The sequence below is a fragment of the Excalfactoria chinensis genome, chromosome 5 (assembly GCF_039878825.1).
Source record: "Excalfactoria chinensis isolate bCotChi1 chromosome 5, bCotChi1.hap2, whole genome shotgun sequence".
NCBI classification, from domain to species: Eukaryota; Metazoa; Chordata; class Aves; order Galliformes; family Phasianidae; genus Excalfactoria; species Excalfactoria chinensis.
This window is the reverse complement of record NC_092829.1, coordinates 47643227-47664249: the sequence shown is the minus strand read 5'-3', so window position 1 is coordinate 47664249 and position 21023 is coordinate 47643227. Positions and strand designations below refer to the sequence as shown.

General features: G+C 35.2%; 1 long non-coding RNA gene across 3 annotated transcripts in view; it reads right to left on the bottom strand.

The window, feature by feature from the left end:
• Positions 1 to 21023, bottom strand: part of LOC140253343 (uncharacterized) — a 259237-nt gene that overhangs the window by 11923 nt on the left and 226291 nt on the right. The window lies entirely within an intron of this gene.

Sequence of the window (21023 nt, the reverse complement as noted above, 5' to 3'; positions counted from 1 at the left end):
CAAATTGTTTGAAAATTGACAGTGAATTGCTATATAGCATTCCAAATGGTGCTTATAACTGTAGGCAATACTGCCTTCACTGTAGCATAAAATGAATATTTGTCCCTAATTATCCAGTTCACATGTAGCACAATTAAAAAACAAACAAACAAACAAAAAAAATCCTTACTACATATAATTACAATTTGACTCTAAAGGTTGAGTAACTAACTCACTTGACTACACTTCATATGTCAGAAAGTTCTTCCACAAGATCCTAAAAAATTATTTTATTAAAGCATTAAACTGAAAAAATCTTATTGTATCTGAGGTTTTCTCAGTGATATAAGATGCATTCAATTATATGTATATAGTAACAATAATGAAAAGATGGTAGCTGTAAATGCCCGAAAAGTTATTTACAGGAAAAACTCACCTAAATGGAAGCCTTCAGCCTGCTGGGAACCACTGAGACAATCTCCAAGAGAAGGTGCCTTAGTGGTGGTCAGCCCTTAAATGAGGTCTAGAGAAGATGGAGTCAAGCTCCACCCCTTCAGGGAGCATTAAATTACTCTCACCGGTTCTCCCACAGCTGACCCAGCACTTGCCTCAGCTGATTAATCAGAGGTTCAGGCTGTGATTATCAATTTTCCATACAATATGTATAACATAATGCACTCATTCTTCTCACAATATTTTTTTCTATTAAGCTATGAAAGGTACTGGCAAGGTTAAACAAAGAGAAAAAAAAAAAAAGTGTGTTATGCCTTAACTAAATGGTGGCTTTCAAGGGAAAGGGGGGGGGGGGAAGACAAAGCATACAACCTCAAAGTAAATTTTGAGGAATCTTATATTTTATAAGGAGATTAAACTTTGATTAAAATTGAGTAATATGAGTTATGTGTATGACAAAGTATTTAACAAAATAATCAGTATAATTTGTAAATTTCTGGTGTTCTGTATTGTGCTATCTAATGAAACAGGTTGTCTCAGTTTTTTAGAGGTTATGAAACGTATGAAATTCAATGTTGCCATCTTTATAAAGTTTCATATATATATAATCAACTTTGAAAAAGCTGTAGAAAACAATTTTAGGGTTGTAAGTTTTCATAATGATTACGTTTCAATTATAAATTTTATAAAGTGTTCTGTTTTGTTGCTTTTTTTTTGAACTTTTGAAGTAAAATACCTGGGCTGATGTGCTTAACTTGATATATAATCAAATATATAATTAATATGTACAATTAAATTGAATACTACTTGATTACTGAAGATACGTGATAGAGTAAGTTCTGCTTCTTTACAGAAAGTATGAGTCAGTCTTATCTTTTTTTTCATGAGGTCGTTGCCTATTTGCATCCAAAAAAAAGCAGTCTTAGTTCTAATGGCTGAGGATAGGAGTAGAACAGAATCTTTGTTCTTACTGCCTTGAGGTATCTTTTAAATCATTGTCTATCCTTTTTGGTTTGATAGTCTTCTCAGCTTCAGAATGAATATTGTGGGTTACTGGTGTTCTACCACTCAATTTCACCTGTCAATATTACAGAAACACATTTTAAAAATCTGGTTTTTCTTCATCTTTCTTGTTGTTACTGTCTATGGTCTTCATGATACAACTCAAATTGAAGCAAAGCCCTACTTGTTTGAGTAAATTGATATTTTGTTTCTTTTCTTATGTCTCTCTCAATCTATCTGTCAAATTTCCATATTATTGTAACACTTACTTAATTAACTTTACTGAGTTGTAAGTATTAGGGTGTGACAAATATTTGCTTAGGATTAGGTAGATAGAAAAAATAAGAACATTTTTTTCTCTAAATATAAGAAATTGCTTGAGGTTCTGAAAGGTAAGATTTCAGTCTTTCCAGAGGAAAGAAAAATTTATGGCACTGACTGTAAGCTCTGCAAATTTATATTTGGAAAAAAAAAAAAAAAAAAAAAAGGAAAAGATTTCATTCTAGGTAGAAATAATAGTGTAAATAAAGCAGCCATCTAATTGGAGAACGTCTGCCTCTTCAGTTCTTAGAAAAGGCAGTGAATCTATCTCAGGATGAGTCAATATTATTGTTGAAAAGACAAGTAGGTTCTGTGCATTTTTCAAATTTACTGAAGAATGTAGGATCATCTGATAGCGAAGGAACAAGAATGAACTGCTTCATTGTAATTGGAGGAGTCATATCAGGTTTTCTGTTAGCATTTTTTTCCGTATAATTGAGGGTTAGAATTCTTCTGGTTTAAACTAAGCATGGCCTAGGTAGAAGGAAAGGTAGAAAAACTGTCTTTTATTGATGGCATCTTGAAATAGAGCAATGCATTTATTGACCATTCTCTGCTGGGCCTCCAGCCTTCAGTTATGCTGCTGTGTCCCAATGAAATAACACTGAAGCTGCAGTGGAGCATTACTGACCCTTTGCTGTTGAAACTTCTGAAGTGCATTTTTCTCCGTGTATGGGATCATACCTGAAAAGATGTAGTACTGCCTGCTGACTATTTATCTTCTTGAGGTATTCACAGTAACCTTACAGTAATCCTCAGTACCCAGAATACTGGCAGCAGTATTAATAATTTACGAACACCTATAAGGTGTGTCACCATCTGTACTCTGGACTTTTGGTTGATTTGGAATATTTAGGGACTGGATGAGAGTCATTAAGAACACTACCATTTGTAGTAGGCCCGTTTTGAATTTCAGTGAAAAATGACTTGTAATAAACATCTGTATTTCCTCTGCAAGTAAGAATGTGTCAGCAATAAATACTGAAGGAAATAAATAGATAATTTTGCACCATATCAGTAGCAACTTTAACAAGATTTTGCACCTCATTCGTGAGGCCATCCTTGTGGAAAGCACTGTACAGTGACCAACAGCTGGCTTTTCAAATTAGGATTCCAGCATAAACCCCAGGAGAATGAAATTCAGTAAAAGTAAGAAAGTAAGAATTAAATAATAACAGTAATCCTAACATGCTCAGTACAATTATGTCTTTGGGAAACAATTTTCAATGAGTGCAGTTAAACACAGCAGTGTTGTAACACGGGGTTTAAAATCATGTATTTCAGCATACTTTTGGGGTATCCAGTGAGGGCAGCTGTTAAAGTTGCATTGGGAAATACTGTGTTAAAACAGTTCATTGTAACTTCATTGGTTGGTACATAGTGAGAAATGATTTCATTCCTATTAAGTTCAGCTATCAAAAAGTCCATTCTCTATCACCCTATTACTGGTTCTATTACTGGTTCTACTGATGACTGACTCAAAACATTGTCAGTTTTATTCAGAAAATCAACTAAGCTGAAACAATGAGACAGTGATTAGCATATAGACTTAGCCGTGGAACTTCATGAAGCAACCTATAAGGGGGCTGGGTTTTATACACACTGCTGCCACGCCACCAATATACACCTCTGGTGTCATAGTCCTAGTCCAATACAATAAAATAGGAGATGCTACTTTCAGACCAGTCCTTGTAATAAACTGCATAACTGTTGCATCTACGTACGTCTAAATGATGATCAAAGAATGCAGTTCTGCTCTGTTCTCATACATTTGTGTTAGCACAGCAGCTAGGAAAAAGAGTATACACGTCAATCTATAAGCCTAATCTTCTGCAAAGAAATATAGAAAATATCATGAAAATCATTCATTCATAGCTCATTTATGTATCCTAGTAATTTCAATTTGCATCTGCTCGTATAAAGGAAATACTGTGTAAGCCTGAGCTTTAGTTCTCGAACAGCTTTAACTGTCACTTCTGTATATGCAAGTGTAAAACTTAATAAACAATTGGGACAGTATTTTCATAGTATCATAGTATCATAGTATTGTGCGAGTTGGAAGGGACCTTAGAGATCATCGAGTCCAACTCCCGGGATTCGAGCCCTCTGTGTAGCAGAGCGGCACTTCTACCCCCTGCTCCACAGGGGGGATTCGAACCCGGGCCCCCTGGTGTTGCAGACGGGAATTCTACCGCTGCGCCACCGGGTACAGGTAGAAGAAATTGTGGAAGCTAAAAGGAAAATAAAAACAAACAAACAAAAAAAAAAAGAGCCTAAGTATCTACTTAAAGCTTTTTTTTTTTTTTTTTTTTTTTTTTTTTTTTTTTTTTGTCCCTTAAACATGAGTCACTCTTGGCAGGAACAGCCAGACCTTCACGTGCGCACAAATGGTATTCTGTTTTGATTGGCTATGCTTCAGTAAATGATTTATATATCAACAAAGAGTCAATGACAGCCTGATTTGGGATCTGGAGCCCTGGACAGAATCCACTATAGATTCTGGCAATGATGATTCTTGATTTTTCAAGATTCACAATGGCAGCATTGGTAGGGTGCTAAACAAAAATGTATTTCTGTCTTTTGAATTGCTGCCTTGAAGTACTCATGATTTTATTTTGATGTTGACTCTAAACGTAGCAGACTAAGACAGAAATGGGGAAAAATTGATGTCAAATTAACAGAAAAATCTTCTTATTCTCTTGATAAATTGTTAAAAGCATGAGATTCACTATTGTTCAACAAACCAACAGAAGACTAATGCATTATTTACATCACAATTTAATTGTAAATTAATGATTTAAGTGAATTATAATGAGTAGTTCATAGGTTTTATGCTTCATTTCTACACAGGCATGAATCTCACACTCAAATAGGTGGTTGGTTCTCCAGAAAAAGACTACATATAACACAATAACCACATGAAAAAAATTGTCAGGGGACTTTTTGTACTTTTTATTTCCTGTTGAACAAGACACGTTATATTAGTGAAAAGTAAAAAGTTTGCATGCTATCTTTGATATCAACGGTAGTTCATTATTTTTTATTAGTGCCTGACCTGAATCTTGCATAGTCTTCATATAAGTGTTCAGATCTCCTTTGAATAAATTATTCTGGCAATATGTCATATATGTTGATGCTCAAAAAGTAAGAACACAAGACATTTATGGTAACTTAGTGGTGATAACAATCTGATGCATGAAAAATTTAGATCTACAAAAATATTTTACAACACTGAGTACTGTGACACCTACTTTTTAGGTATTTTTCTCCATCAAAACATGATACTGAAGACATGCTAAAGCAGATATCTATGCATAATAATCACCAAAATTGGAGAAGGAATAACTCCTAACACATTGTCTCTCTCTGGTGCATAGAATCTAATTATGGTACTAACTATCTCTGTATTGAGATGACTTCTTTCTATCTTTTAATGAAGGCAGCAGGAGCTGCATGGGTGGAATACTCTTGAGTAGGTGTATGGGAAATCACAGCCTGAACCTCTGATTAATCAGCTGAGCCAAGTGCTGGGTCAGCTCTGGGAGCACAGGTGAGAGTAACCTAGCTGTGCTCCTGGGAGGGGTGGAGCTTGACTCCACCTCCTCTAAGACCTCATTTAAGGGCTGACCACCACTGAGGCAGCATCTCTTGGAGATTGCTTCCTAGTGGAGACTGTCCAGCTTCTCCAGCCAAGGCATCAACATTGGTGAGTTTTCCTTTGCTTATAACCTTTGAATATTTGCCATCTTCTTTGTTAATATCTTTGTGTTAGTTGTTCTTTACAGTAGGCTAGAGAAAAAAAAAACAACTGTATTTTCATCTCTCTTCTTGAAAGTAATTGACCTTTCAATTGCTGGCTGTAAGGAAATTTGTAAGCAAATCTTAAGAAGAAGCTGTAGTTGGAAATAAAAATGCAAAGTTCTATTATTCTATTATTTATTTATTATTTTATTAGCAAAAGCCATTGGGTAAGGGAGGTACAGATTCCCAAGCACCTGACACAAAAGTGTAAGCAATTATTATATTGAAACTTGAGTTTCTTTTTTGTTTAAGAGACCATGAATCCTGTAAAACAGAGAGGATTATTCAATGAAGACATTCATACTTAATGATCCAACTAATAGCATCCATTTATTTAAGTATTATAGCCATAAACACGTTCTGCTTCTGAGCACCCTAGAATACAGCAAGCCTTGGAGCAATCACTTGAGCTATGAGTCAGTGACGTCCAACAGGCAGAACAATGGAATATAGATCTCCTGTGTCCTGACAGAATCCTTTTTCTACATTAGATTTCATACTTCTTGTAAAGAAACCAGAGGTGCTGCGCCGAATTGCAACTATACTTTATGTTTATATATTTATATCTTTAGTGTCTTTATTTATATCTTTAGGACTTCAGATGTTCACATGTTCTCCTTATTGATATAAATTCTTATCAATATAAATAGTCTCGTTGATACATGGGTAGTTTCTTCGGTGGGAGATATGGAAAATTTGATGTGCACCTGGGTGCCTTGAAGAACAGATGCTGGATTCAAAATTTAATGCAAATCTAAAGAACATATACAAGGTAGTTAAACTTGTTTTCACTACATAACTCAAAACCAGAGTGCATAGATATGGGCTCCTTCCACAAATAGTGGAAGGAACTGAGAATACCTGTAAGAGCTAACTCTGGAAAACAGAAGGGCTAATGGAAAGGTTACTTAAAAAACAGGTCAAAAGTTAGAATGTTAGCTAAGCATTTTTAATATTGGAAATTGTATCATCCAAGGTAATGCTTTTCTGATAACCCAATGCTCATGAAGATTTGATTCACTAAGAATGGTGGAGTTCTGTGCTAGACCCTCCTTGGTTTTGGAGGAAATAGTCATTTTCTGAGTTGATAACTTTGATATCATCTTCAACAGGCATGCATTTAGAGATCATAAAATACCATTCAGGAATCTCTGGCTACTGGGGAAGAAAGGTGCTACTTAACTTACTTTCAGTAAAAATTTTCTGGCATCAGGGAACGATAAATAAGCTAATTCTGTTATTTGTACATCCCATAACACACAATGCAAAGAGGTACATATACTGTCACAGTACTGTAGTTTCAGTAAGTAACTGCTACATGAAAGCTTCTGTTTTTCAGACATTTTCAGTCATTTTCTATTTCCCATATCAACTGTTTTATCGTTTTTATAAGTATACTGAATTGTTCATTGTCATTGACCCAAAAGATGTGTTCAAAATTGAATAGGAATATCTTGATATGGTATCTTTTGCAAATGAAAAAAATGTATCTACAGATATTTTCCCAGCATGGATTAAAAGTACTTTGTGAGAAGTTCTTGAAAATTTAGTTACACTAATACGAACTGAAGATTTTTTCAGAGCACTGCTTAATTAGTTCACTTGATTTTGCAATTCAAGTTGATTCCAAAATGTCAGTGTCTCCTGGCTTTCTCAGCAGATCTGCCATCCATACCTCACTGGGGCTGGCTGTTCTGGATTTACCATCTATACTAGCTTGGAGATTGGTCAGCATACAGCCTGCAAAAAAACAAAGCTTTGATGTTCCAGGTAACTAGGACAGCCCATCAAGATGACAAAGCAGAATGACTTCCTAGAAGTTGGAAAAAGCAATCGCGCACACACACACACACACAAAGAATAATAAATAAAACACCCTAAACAAATAAAACCCATAAACATATTGTATGGGAAATTGGTAATCACAGCCTGAACCTCTGATTAATCAGCTGAGGCAAGTGTTGGGTCAGCTGTGGGAGCACAGGTGAGAGTAATTTTGCTGTGCTCCCTGAAGGGGTGGAGCTTGACTCCACCTCCTCTAAGACCTCATTTAAGGGCTGACCACCACTAAGGCAGCATCTCTTGGAGATAGCTTCCTGGTGGAGTTTGCCTCAGCTTTTTCCAGCAAAGGCATCCATATCGGTGAGTTTTCCTTTACAAATAACCTTTTGAATATTTGCTATCCTCTTTGTTACCATCTTCATATCATTCAACCTTACAACATATATAAAGCGTTGCTTGAGCAAAACATTATTTATATTAAAGGAAAAAAGAGATTGGCCCAATGTCACTCTGCAAGCCCAATTTAAATGTCTTAGTAGTAGACCAGTAAAGCAAATTTTTGATTTTTCCTATTGAGGAAAGGTTTTTCTTGCCACTGGTAGATTTTCCACTCCATCTTGTTAGTATTTCCAAATCCAGTAGCTCAGAAGACTCAAATACTGAAGTAAACTTTGTAGTAGTCTGGTAAATGTAGGAGAAAAACATGAAAAAGGGATAGCATTGCCTGCATGAGAAGCATTTTGTATTAAATCATTTTTATAACTTTTTATTCCAGTCAGTTCAATGTTGTAGCTGAGCCACCACTGAAATGACGAAAGCTCACTCATAAATTTGCAAAAGAAGTTCAGTGCTTCCTGGTTGAAAGCTACAGCAACATCTGTTTGTCTTGATCTGAGTCTAAGGAAGGTAGCAGAATTCCAAACATAAATATCAAGAATGCTCAGGGTCTTAAATTACTTTTTTATTTCCTTTAGCAAAGGGAACAGAAAGGGCTACAGAAACTGTGCAATTTTTACCCTCGACAAAAATTTGAAATTTTGAAGTATGTGAAGCTGTGCTCCTTTAGTAAAATAATCAGTCAATTTACACAAGCTTAGTACCTTAGTCATAATACTGAAGGACAGACGTTTAATCAAAGGTATTAGACTGCAACACCCACAAGAAAAATCAAGGAACTGCAGGAAGCAATTTCAACCATTTAGTTAGTGGTTTTGTTGAATTAATGGCCTGACAGCAAGTAATAAAACTTCAGGCTTTGTACTTTGCTTTAATTGTTACCACTTGGATTCTTCCTTTCCCTTCTTCTGCTCTCCTTTTAGCCAAAAAGTTTTGACCAGATTGTAGTATTGTTTGTTATAGTTAGGCACAACCTCTGCATTCTGCAACTCCCCCACAATGCTAAGGATTATGTAAACAAGCAGCAGATTAAACCATCATTGCTTCAGAACACTTACAAACAGTGTCAGCCAGGTAGTGATAAGCAGAAGAAAAAGACAAGTTATGAGTGTATAGCAGTCTGTGATGTTGGCATTTAGTTTCTGGTATTTGGGGTTTTTTGGTTGGTTAGTTGCTTGATTGGGGTTTTTTGCTTGTGTTTTCTTTTTCTTTTCAACCTAGATAGAAGAGAAATGAGGGTCTGACAGCAGACATGCTTTCAAAGATTTAGTAATTTTTATGGGGGATAATTTTTAAGCTTTAAGTGGAAAAAAAATTGGAGATCTTTTAGACAGCATTAGAATTCTTCCACAAGATAAATTAAAGTCCTTTGTGTATTTTCAGAAATTAATGGTTTTATCTCCAATGTCATACACAGTTAGACTATATTTCTTTAGCTGGTTCATGTGTTATTTTCTTTTGCTTGGTTTGTTTTTTTTTTTTTAAAAAAAAAAACATGCCTTGGTCTAAACTGTGCAATATAACAGCTAAAGAAATAACTGCTTACCATTTAATATCAGACTTTATTTCACTTGATGGCAAACTGAATCTTCAATGTTTCTAAAGTACTTAGGAGTATTTCAGGGTGCATTACAATATCCTATGTCTATGTAAAATAGAGTGAGATACTGAAACTGTGCCTTGCAAGGTCAAAGAAAACATTTTAGAAATTCAACAGAGAAATTTGACATTGGGAGTTTCTAACTGATCTCTAGAGATATGTGACATGAAAGCAGAAAGAATTAATAAAATTGAGTACAGTATTTCTGTAATGCTGTTTGCTATATCTCTCTGTTGGTTACTAATTCAATATAAGTATTTCATGCAGTTAAATGGAAACCCATTCACTGAGCTGCCTGAGTTACTCTCTTTACTGAGATATTTCATGTTTGTTTTGTACTTTTAATTTTAGAAAGGAATGGAGGAAAATTTAGATGGGTATCAGTGAGATGCCTCTATGATATGGAAAAAAAATGGTGGATTCCATGTTTACTATTTAGGGCTGAGAGTTTCTTAAAACTGATACAAATTCAGAGCTGCAGCGTTAGCCAAAGTGCACTACATCTCTTGGATCTCTATTTTAAGAACTCTCTCAGTTATTTGTTCTTAATATAAGTAGATTCCTATGTATTTTTTCCTTTTTTTTTTTTTTTAATTGACTCTTTCTATTCATATATTTGTTTTTTAAACAAGAATATTTCAAGTGTTTTCAATAAGAAAACTTGTGAGTAAAGTATTTGCATAGACAACTTGGAAGGTCAAATATAACTTGTAAGGGTTCCTGTGACTGAAATTCATGTACACCTTGGAAAAAAAAAAAAAAAAAATTAAAACTTGCATAGTCTGCTTATCTTGTATGTAGCTAATATCAGAAGTGGAGGAGTGGATTCACTTCTCATTTCTAACCTGAACAATATCAGGAATGTGATATGGGATTGTACAAAAGGACCTGTAGAAGTCCAAGTACATGATATCAGTTGCTCTTCCTTTGTCTCTGATTTCATCACTCCATCATAGAAAGCCACCAGATTGGTCAGGCACATCTGGTGAAGCCGTGCTGATTGTCACAGATCACCTCATTACCTAGCATCAATATGTCTTTCAGGAGAATCTGTTCCCCAGAAAAGACGTGAGGTTCACCAGCCCGTAGTTTCTTTCTTTTGTTTGGCTTTGTCAGAGTATATTCTTGAGGTATGAGTACAAAAGGAAATGAAGGATTACTGCATGCTTTTTAAGCACAAGCGCATCCTCTCAAAGAGCTGATTTTGCTATTTCCAAATGTGAAAGGACTGAGAAAATGCCTCCTGGCAAACAGATATTTGTAGCTTGTGTTGGATTAGGTCCAATCAATCCCTACTTTTTTTTTATAGCTCTAGTGAGAAAATAGTTCTTATATGAAAGCCTCTGAAAAAAATGCTGAAATAATTCAGTTGTTCTCTTAAATAGAAGAAACAACCCAAAAAGTTTATTTCTATTAACTTTTGTGGCCTCCAACCTGAAGTAGGATACTTGTGTGTGTGAATATATAACTCACTCTGAAAGCAATGCCTCCTATTTATTTTGAAACTACAACCGATACAAAGAGTACAATAACACTATTTAATAGAGCAAATTCTCAGCTACATTTTTTAGCATAGGCAAGAACTTAATTCTGGAAAAAAGAATAGAAATTTGGTTTAAACCAGTATCATTCTGAGATTATATAGAATACTTGCCATCATAGCTGTCATTTCCAAATCACGTTGTTACTACATGCATTAATGAAAATTTCAGGAGCATCTTAATTTGGAGAAAAAGGGAGAAAGAATATAAATGGGTCTGTGTGGAAGATGCATCCTGTCACTTTGTGTGTTGTTTTAAGGCTGGCTGAACGTTAGCTGCAACCTATTAGATTCATCTTGTCAAAAATTAAAGACTGCTCATAAAATAATAAGATTTTCCCCCTGCTCTTTTCATGGTAATAAGAAAATTTTGTGACAATGAATTAATATCAGTGCAGAATCTAAAAACAAATGAAAGAGCTCAAAATCCCTATGGGGGGGGGGGGGGGGGGGGGAAGTACTAAATAGCTCATGTTTCTATTCAGCAAATTAAAAAGTAATTATCGAATAGCTCTCAAAATATGCTTGCTAATGGGAGATTGTGACTGATAGGGGTGTTTCTATTTAGATTCCTTGGAGGTATCTTCTCAGATTCACAGTACTTTTTTTCTTCTTTCTTATAAAATACAAATATAAAATCACTCCAAAAAGGAACTTATGTATTTGGACCACATACTGACAGATTAAAACCACCACTTTTTAGATAATATTAATTAGTTATTTTCATTTTATTGAGAACAGAATCTTAGTGGCAATTAATACCATTTGTCCACATGTAAGGTCTAATTCAGTCCTTGTGGTTTCTCCATAGGTAAATATGGAGAGAGTGGGGGGGGGAAAGAATACTGCAACTGAAGTAAAATAGAAGTATTTCATATGACAATCCTGATATCTTGATAGTAATTCTGAAGTCCATAATATCAGTAAAATTAATACAAAGTTTTTATTCAATTCTAGGAAGGAGTATAACATACAGAAATACTTTGATAGTAAAGCAAAGTCCATGCAGGACTCAGGACTGTTCCATGTTTTTTTTTTTTCTTTCAATTATTAATGGACTAGTTGATGCTTCATTATTTCTAATTAACATATCTGAATCTTATATTTGCTTGGCACTCTTAACTCTTTTAGATCCCAGAGAAAATATGCAGAAAATATGTTGGTTTTTATTGCTTTTTTTTTTTTCCTGCAGTTAGGCACTGCACTCAAATGCAGTAGGAAAGCTGAAACATAAACAGTTTTACTATTTATTCAGAATTTAGCACATTAATAACTGACTGTCTCACTGGAGTCTAGCAATAATTTTTACTATTCTTTCTTACCAAACACCTCATGAATTATTAACCTAATGCATCAAAATGCACTATTTTACCCCAATTAGTTCCAAAAGTAATATTTCACATTTTCACATTCACATTTTAAGTAATTTAATGATATCTATTTTTTTAAATAAACAAAGGCTGTGCAGGAGTATCTGCCTTTCTCAGATTTACAGTTTATCCATTCAAAATCAATGGTGCATTGCTAATATACAACAACAGGCTGTTGGAACCAACTAAGAAATTCCTAATGCACTGAGATTTTCAAGAGGTCTACTGCTGAATTCCCTATGTATGTATGTACTGAAAAACTGTTGTCATCAATAATAATGTCCCTTCGTGCTGCTAACTGCAGAAAAGGAATCACCTATAGAGTTCAGCAGACAGACTTTTATGTATAATGCTTTTTTTTTTTTTTGGCCAGTGCATGAACTTTCTCCAAATGCAGACAACAGATTATTTGAATAAAACTTGGCGTTTTCAATTCTACACACACGTGGGGATAATAAAATCTGTGTTTGTTTGTTGTTGAGATTGCTATTGGCTTCTACCTTCATGTATTTCTTCTTCCACCAGACAAAATATCAGGTGTTTGATCAAGAGCTGATACCTATTATTCACAGGAAAGAAAAGAATTACTGTTGGAGGATGAGTTTAGATGGTTTCAGTCATGTCAAAATCATGAAGAAGCTCATTAATCGAGCACTTTCTGATAGAAAAGAAATGGAAAGGCTTTTGCTTTTTTTCCCCTCCCCCTTCAAGTAACATGTATTTATTTGGAATAATTGTGAAAAGCCCAGGGGAAAGCAGCTCTACTTTTAGCTGGAATATTGCTCTGTCTGAGCAAGTAGAAACAAGTGTCTGCCTTTGATAACTGTTCAGACATTAGACTCTGAATATTAAAGAGGGTTGGCAGCTACAGTATAAACTGGGGCGCTTGCCATTTCTGGACAAACTATGTCATTCTTACTGGAAAGTCAGCTTGTAAATGCTCCAGCATTTTTTTTTTTCTGCTGTTTCATCTTTGCCAAAACAGAAAATGAAGAATAAATGAACTGAATTGGGAATTTGTTAAACTACTTATTTTCAGGAGATGAGTTTCCAGTTTTGCTTTAAATGTGCTTTTATTTAGTAGAATACCAGTGCTCAAAGGGAACCTAATTTATCAGTGATGTACTGCAAATACAATAAAATGTTATATAAATCATACATAAGAGACAAAATTAAAACCTGATCTGGTCATTATAGAGCTTTCAAGTATTTGGACAACCAGAATGGAAAATCAGTCCACAATATCTCCTGTCGGTCTAAATCAAGCTACCTACTGATCTGTATACAAATACAATATACTGTTTCTTTAACGTCTGTTAGGATAGATGACATTTTATTCCTGAGAAAGCTGTATGCTCATCACCGGTAAAATCACTGTCTGTGCTAAACAGGGCACAATTTAATCCTCAGAACTGTGGCTGTTTGAATGCTCTGTCTCAGTTCTGTGGGTTAAAGTTTTTATGGGAATGACAAATACTTGCAGCACCTAGGACAAAAGCCTGAGCTGTTTCTTGGTGTTGTCAGATAAAAAAAAGATGACTTTGGTGCTTGAGGAATTAGGCTGGTATTTGGGAAAAGCTGGTGGCACTTCCTAGCAGTCTATCTCCACTGCAAAAATATCCCTTTGATTAATTTCTCATCTTATTTCCAGACCCACAGAGTAGCAGTAAAAGCCAGCCTCAGGTGGAATATAGAATATCACACCCTTCTGGAAGTTGAACACCTTCATATCTGATAGTTTTTGTGATGTGTTTGGTATTGTGTTTTTTGTCAGTACTGGATTAGTTTCACGACTTTAGTATGAGTAACCCAGCTTGGCACTAGTAGTTTTGCAAGAGCAGCAAATGACCAATCATCTTTGTGAAATACCCAGATGTCTTCTAGTTTACTGTGAATTATATGTGAAATCCACCTATGCCACAAACACTTCTTTGATACAATTTATTTTATAATGGAAAAAATGCTTTATAGTATCTGGTCATTTAAAAATTGCATGCGTCTAATGGAGTTATCAGAACACATTTTAATAGCATTTTAATTTGATATTTTTAGTCATTCTGATAGTGCTTTCTTTCTGGTGGATGTGATGGGTGTTCACCAAGTGAACTATCCTACAATCCTATTTCAAGGCTCATGAGTAACTTAGACTAATTTCATTCTTACTGACACCTCCCTTCCTTTATTTAACTTTGGTTCTTGTCTCCTTGTTGCGCTGTGAAATTTTAATGACTATGTTCAGATCAATTTACACTTCTGTAGGTAGGCTCTCAAAGTGCAAATCAAACATTAATAAAGCTTTACAGTACAACTGCTCAGGAATATTTTGATCACTTTTTTTTTTTTTTTCAATTCATCAAAACCAAGAATCTGTTTTGATAAATTTTCCATTTAGAAAACATTTTGACAGAGTTCTGAAGCAGACAAAGTGCATATTTAAACTTTTTGACATGCAACAATTCCATGTATATTTATTTCATTTGGATGATAATAATTCAAAAGTGAAGCTGATTTAAGCATTTCAAAATAATAAAATGAAAAATTTAGATTGATATTTGAATAGGTCTTACATTTAGTAAGGAAATGCTTCCAAAATTTCAGTTCAACATCCTATTTTAGTTCAAGGAAGCAACTGTGAAAAGAATAAGCTCATTAGGGAAACTGCGGCATGTGAGTAAATACAACAGTGTACTATACTAAGTTCTAACCACAATAGCAAGAATGGATACGGTATAAGTAATCTTGTGTAAATAACGTTCATTTAGGAAAATCTTAGGTTATTTGCAGATACCATTGTCCTTATATGTATTCACAGGAAAGCTCTATTATGGAGAATAAACAAAGTCAGTCTTGAGAGAAGCAATTGATTTTCTATTTTCTTCCTGCTATACTTACTTAGACATTACATTGTCTCCCAGTAATAATTGCTTTCCATTAATTTTAGGCTAAGAATGTGGGAATCATTATTTTCCATTGGCTAATTTAAGATTCAGAGAAGTTTGATTTCAATGAATTTACTTGCTAACCTTGTAGGTTCTTATTCCTTCCCCCCCCACTAATTCACATGTATTAGCACTGCTGAGTGTTTTTATACCATATTGTGCAACATGCTAACATACCATTTCAGAAACAGTTTATGTAAGCACATAAACCAATTTAACCTGTGCGTGCATAAAAACACAATGTATAAACCATAGGACATAAAGTGAGGGATTTCAAGTAAAAATCAAAAGAGAAAAAAAAAATAAAAGCTTTGAGCTTGTCTTTGTCAGGGTTTTGGTTAGAAATTGATTTAATCTTCTAATGTTTACAGACAGATGACATAAATGCTAAATGCTGAGGAAGGAGACAATTAGTCCCAAAGCTTTTTTTTCTAAGCCCTGGAGAGGAAGCTGCATTCTGCAGGGTCCTGGAGTTTACAAGGAGGTGCTGAAGTCTTTCAGCTGGAAGATGCAGATGATCTGTGCTTCATAGCAGCACTCAGCATTTTCCAGGATGAAGCCCGTCAAGATCAGTAAATACACTGATACAAGAGCAGTCTGATCCAAGGTTTTAATTTCATTTCTGCTCTTCAGAATCAGGAAGTTCATCAGTAAGATCCGCTGTCATTTTGCACAATAGGATTATAAGGTCAGCAATTAGATGTTGTCATGAAGACAGTATACTTATCACTGGCATTTCTTATTCATTTCTCATTTAGAAATTACTTTTGGTTTTTAGTGTGGTTTTTTTGTTTGTTTGTTTCTATGTTGTTGTTGCTGTTCTTGTTGTTTTTCCCCACTGATTAAGTACATAGGCTTTAAATATTTGGTCTTAGCTGCATCAGTGTATAATAATAAAATTAATTCAGCTGGTACCCCTGTGTGAGGCCAAATTTATAGCGAAGAACAGAGGGATACGTACTATTGGAGTAGACAGCAAAATCCTTTAGCTGCATTTGTGAGTGGTTTTTTGTTGTTGTTGTTTGTTTTCCCATTGTTAATTGGGTTGTTTATTAGCTCGTATGTTTTGGTCGGTTGATTTCAGCTTGTTTGATTTTCTTCTGAATATTTTATCTTTTATTCATTTGAGGTGAGGCACATTGGTGGTCTGAGATGATCATTGACAGCAGTTTTGTTGGTTGTGTTAACCACAGACTTTTCCCCAAACTAGTCCATGTCATTTTCTTTTTTTTTCTTTTTAAACATCCATTCTTGGTGTTGTAGTAACAAAACCAAGGTAATATTCAAAGGACAGATCATCAGCAGACAGGCTGTTATCTAAGAAATATCTCATTTCATTTTAAAGTAACATTACTTTTGAGGAAATAATATTTCAACAGAGAGGATGTGCAAAATAAAGTTGTTGGGCTCCCATGGCTAACAGATTGATTTAAAAAATGGGGATAGCTATGACTTCTAATAGCTACTTCACAAGTTCTGCAAAGTTTCAAATTTACGTGGATGTAAAATACAGAATCAAACCTAGAAATGGGGACTAAAAATTAGTACTTGATGCTCTTTCCTCTAGTCTTCTTTTAGCCTATGCTGTGCACTCAAAATATCAAGAAATATTCTAACATATCTTTGAATGGTTTTGACGTTATAAGAGTGGTTTAGGGGGGGATGTCAGATTACTTTTGGCTTCCAAGGTGGCCACTTCTCAGTTTTCACTCAGCTTTCCCTAAATCTATCATCTTCTTTTTGCCTTTTTGCTCTTCTCTTGAAATGTCCTGCATAATGTAGGAAGAACTACAATCCTAACATAGCTACATAACTTCCTGTGCCCTACTTCAGAGAAACAAGAGTAGTGTGGGATGGTGTGAGAAATTCTCAAAAACTAGCAAGATCTACCTTTACCTTTGTAGGTCTTTATATCTTGCCTAGAGACAAGATAAAACAACAAAATCTGTGTCATGCTGAAAACTGAATTCCTTTTCAGTTTTTTTTCCTGAGGAATTTTCAACAAAGTACTGACCTACTCTAATCACATTTATGAAATCTGATGAGACCAAAATAAGTTAATAAGCTTAGGCTAATGTACTTTATACTGATGGGCAATAGTTAACATGTGATTTTTGAAATATCAAATTTTGCACTGAAACATGTAAGAGTACCTGCTGACAGAAATATTCCACCATACAGAAGAGCAAAAATTTCTATGGCCCATTCCATGCCTGGCTTCATTGGGCTTTCCTAGCAACACCAGAATTCTAGAAAGGTTACTCCATGCCCCTGAGGCATTTATAACTTTAGAAATCTGACTTACCACTTTCTGATAAATTTGCATATTCCGAGTGGCAAATTTACACCCTTACGGCTTTCAAAGTTTGCAAAACTGGAACCAGTGGCACATAACTGTTCTGTGTCACAGTGCAGACCAGTCCCAAGTGATGTCGGTCTTGGGACAGGTGCTCTTCAACACCTTCATCAATGATGTAGATGATGGCATCAAGTACACCCTCAGCAAGTTTGCAGATGACACCAAGCTGAGTGGTGCAGTTGATGCACTGGAAGGAAGGGAAGCCATCCAGAGGGACCTGGACAGGCTGGAGAAGTGGGCTTGTGAAAACCTAATGAGGTACAATTAGGCCAAGAACAGGGTGCTGCATTTCGGTCAGGGCAACCCCAGGTATTTACACAAACTGGGGGAAAATCTCCCTGAGAGCAGCCCTGTGGAGAAGGGCTTTGTGGACTGTAACACTGCACAACTAAATTATGCATCAATTCTCTTGAATCTGGGATTGTTGGTAGACAACATACTGTTCGACAGAAAGTTTAAAATGAAACTACACTATGACAAAAAGTTGTAAACAAGCATACTCTAAGTTCTTTGACTAGTAGAAAAAGGTCAAGGAGAAAATACAGTGCAATACAACATCATGTGCGACCTTTTTCAGCAGCAAGATAATGTGTGTGCAGGATGACTAACAGTGAAAGATCAATGTGAAATTATTCTTTGCTCCTAGATGACTGCTAAATGAGAACACACCCAGAATAGAACTGAAATAATTTCTGCAAAAAAGATGATCAAGGAACAAAAGAAAAGAACTGAGTCTTCATGTAAAATCTTAACAGGAGAAGTCAGTATATTAAGTGACACAAAGTAACATACCAGAAAGCCAGTGCAAAACCTGAGTAAAATATAGTTCTGATCCCATGAGCTAATTCACAGACTGATAGAAAGACTAGTTATGAACTGTGTATTATAAATATGTTTCCTTTAGATAATAAAGCATGCAAAATACTTGCCATTACAAGGCTTTGGACAAAATCCTATGTGGTCTGAACTATTTGGAGTAATATTATTGGTATGAATGGTTTGAATAACTGAAAAATTAGAAATATTACTAACAGAACCTCTTCAAAATTTTCTTAGTCTATCTGTTGGATTAAACATAAGATCACGTTAAATGCACATTAATGACAGCCTGTGAGTATGGCATGTAATATGCCTCTTTCCCTTTGCCTTCTCTCTTCACTGCTTCTTTGTCCTTTGTATTGCATTTAAAAATCTGTTTAAGCACATGAAATTTCTATTTGCATTAATGAGAATTCTTTCCAAAATTCACTTACTTACTTTTTCTTCAGTAGTGGTAAATGTAATCTTAACATCTCTGCCACATTGTTTTGACAAAAAAGGAAAAAGAGAAATCAAGGAAGCATAAAACAATTCAAAATATTCACTTCCTTTCCTGCTACAGAAATGCTGTCTTTACATTCGTACTTCCTCAGATAATGCTGATACTGTTGTCATTTATAAAGGGGGAAAAAAAAAAAAAAAAAAATTTAAGTTGATAACTTGAAGGCAAAACTTATACTTCATTGCTTTCATAATTTTCTTCTCAGTTATTCACATACAATAGTGAAGCAGAAGTGCCACTGTTCAATTGCAGACATAAGCAGCGTGGTTGAGGGAAGAACCAAATCTGGTGAACTAACAAGAACTAGGTGAGAAATCTCGTAGGCTGTTACCTACTTAGCTGCTTTCATTACTGTTTTGTGCTGGCATATGATCAAAGAGGGCAGGAAGAAACAACCCTCCAGTGGGGAGGATCACAAGCTACCTCGCTAAGAAAGTGAGGTACAGTCCTCATCCCCATACTTGGCTACAATTCAAAGGTTCTTGTGCTTCTCCTTAAAAGTAGCACCGGGGGTATATGTAATATAAAAGGATGCACTAGCCTTTAGGAGGTACTAAAGTTATGCATACTCTGAGGGTTTTTTTCTTACTACACTAGAATATTCTAGGCATTTGTATCTTTGTTTACTTCTTTGTTTCCAATGTGAACTGGAACTTGAAGAACAAAAAAACATACTTCATATCCAAAAAGTATGAAGTCTCGAATTTTTTTTCTCTCTCGTTCTCTTTATTGTTAAGTAACCTGAATAAATTAGGCCATTCGTCCCAGAAATCTGAATTCTCAAAATGAGTTTGCATGTACAAAAAGAAAAGAAATTAGAATTATTGCTTTTCTGCTCTCAGTCATTGCAGTCTCCACTTTATCAGCATCTATTATTCTTCCAGTCACGAGATTGTGTTAGCCTAAACATAAATTATTAATACATGGATGTGAAAATAAAAACATGTACTTCTAAGCAGTGGTGATTTAGGGAGCAGAAGATGGGACAAAAAGAACAGAGAATTCACTTTGGAGATGTGAATTGTAGCTGAAAGGTGTGTCCATTTGGGGATGAAACAGTATTCTTGTGTAGCCTTTCTCCTTTAGCAGTCTCTAGCTGTCATTCTTTCCTCCCATAAGTCACTGATGTTTTAAAGTCAGAGTAAGAATGAGGCTTTCCAGCAGGATTGAAAAGCAGTTTACCATAGGTTTGTTCTGAAGTCATTTTGCATGATGATTATTAAGTTTCTTTTTATTATTAAAACTTCAGGACTCCTACTTTCCACATGAATTAATGGTACTTTGTTGACTTAGGCTTTGGAAGATTAATTTGAAACAAAACCAAAACAAAACAAGCATGATTTCAGAATGTATGGGAAACTGTTAATCACAGCCTGAACCTCTGATTAACCATCTGAGGCAAGTGTTAGGTCAGCTGTGGGAGCACAGGTGAAGGTAATTCAGCTGTGTTTGCAGAAGGGGTGGAGCTTGACTCCACCTCTCTGAGATTTCATTTAAGGGCTGATCACCACTAAGGCAACATCTCTTTCTTGGAGAATGCTCCTTCACAGAGTTCTGGTGATAAGCCTCAATGTTTTCCATCTAGACTGAAGGCCTCAGAACTGGTGAGTTTTTCCTGCAGGTGGCCTCTGGCTATCTATTTACACCTGTTCTTGTACTGTTCCAACTGTACCTTACAATCTTTGCATTGTTCTATCTGTACACAGAAATTCTCAACTTCTTAGAGTGCGATCTTCTGTAAGACTCTTAACCATGTAATGATGGAAAAAAACCATAAATATTTTTGTAGTTGTTGCTACCTCTGTCCACTTCTGCTCTACTTAGTACTCTACTTGCTTACAAACATATATAATTAAGTTGTTTGTTATGTGCTACTGGCAAATAAGCAATGACATGAACACATGGAGAGGGAAAAAAAAACTAAAAAGCAAATACTTTTTTTTTTCTTTTGTAGTGACATATTTAACAAAATAGGCCAAAATAACAAGAAGGTGCAATGGCAACAGGCAAATAGTAGTTGCTTTCATTGCTTGCAGTTGTGTAAAACCAAAACATGATTTTTGTGCGAGTATGGCATGCTAAACCAAACAGTAGAGTACCAAAACCTGTACTGAAACAAAAACTAAGCAGAGATATGAGAAAAGCATACACAGAATAAAT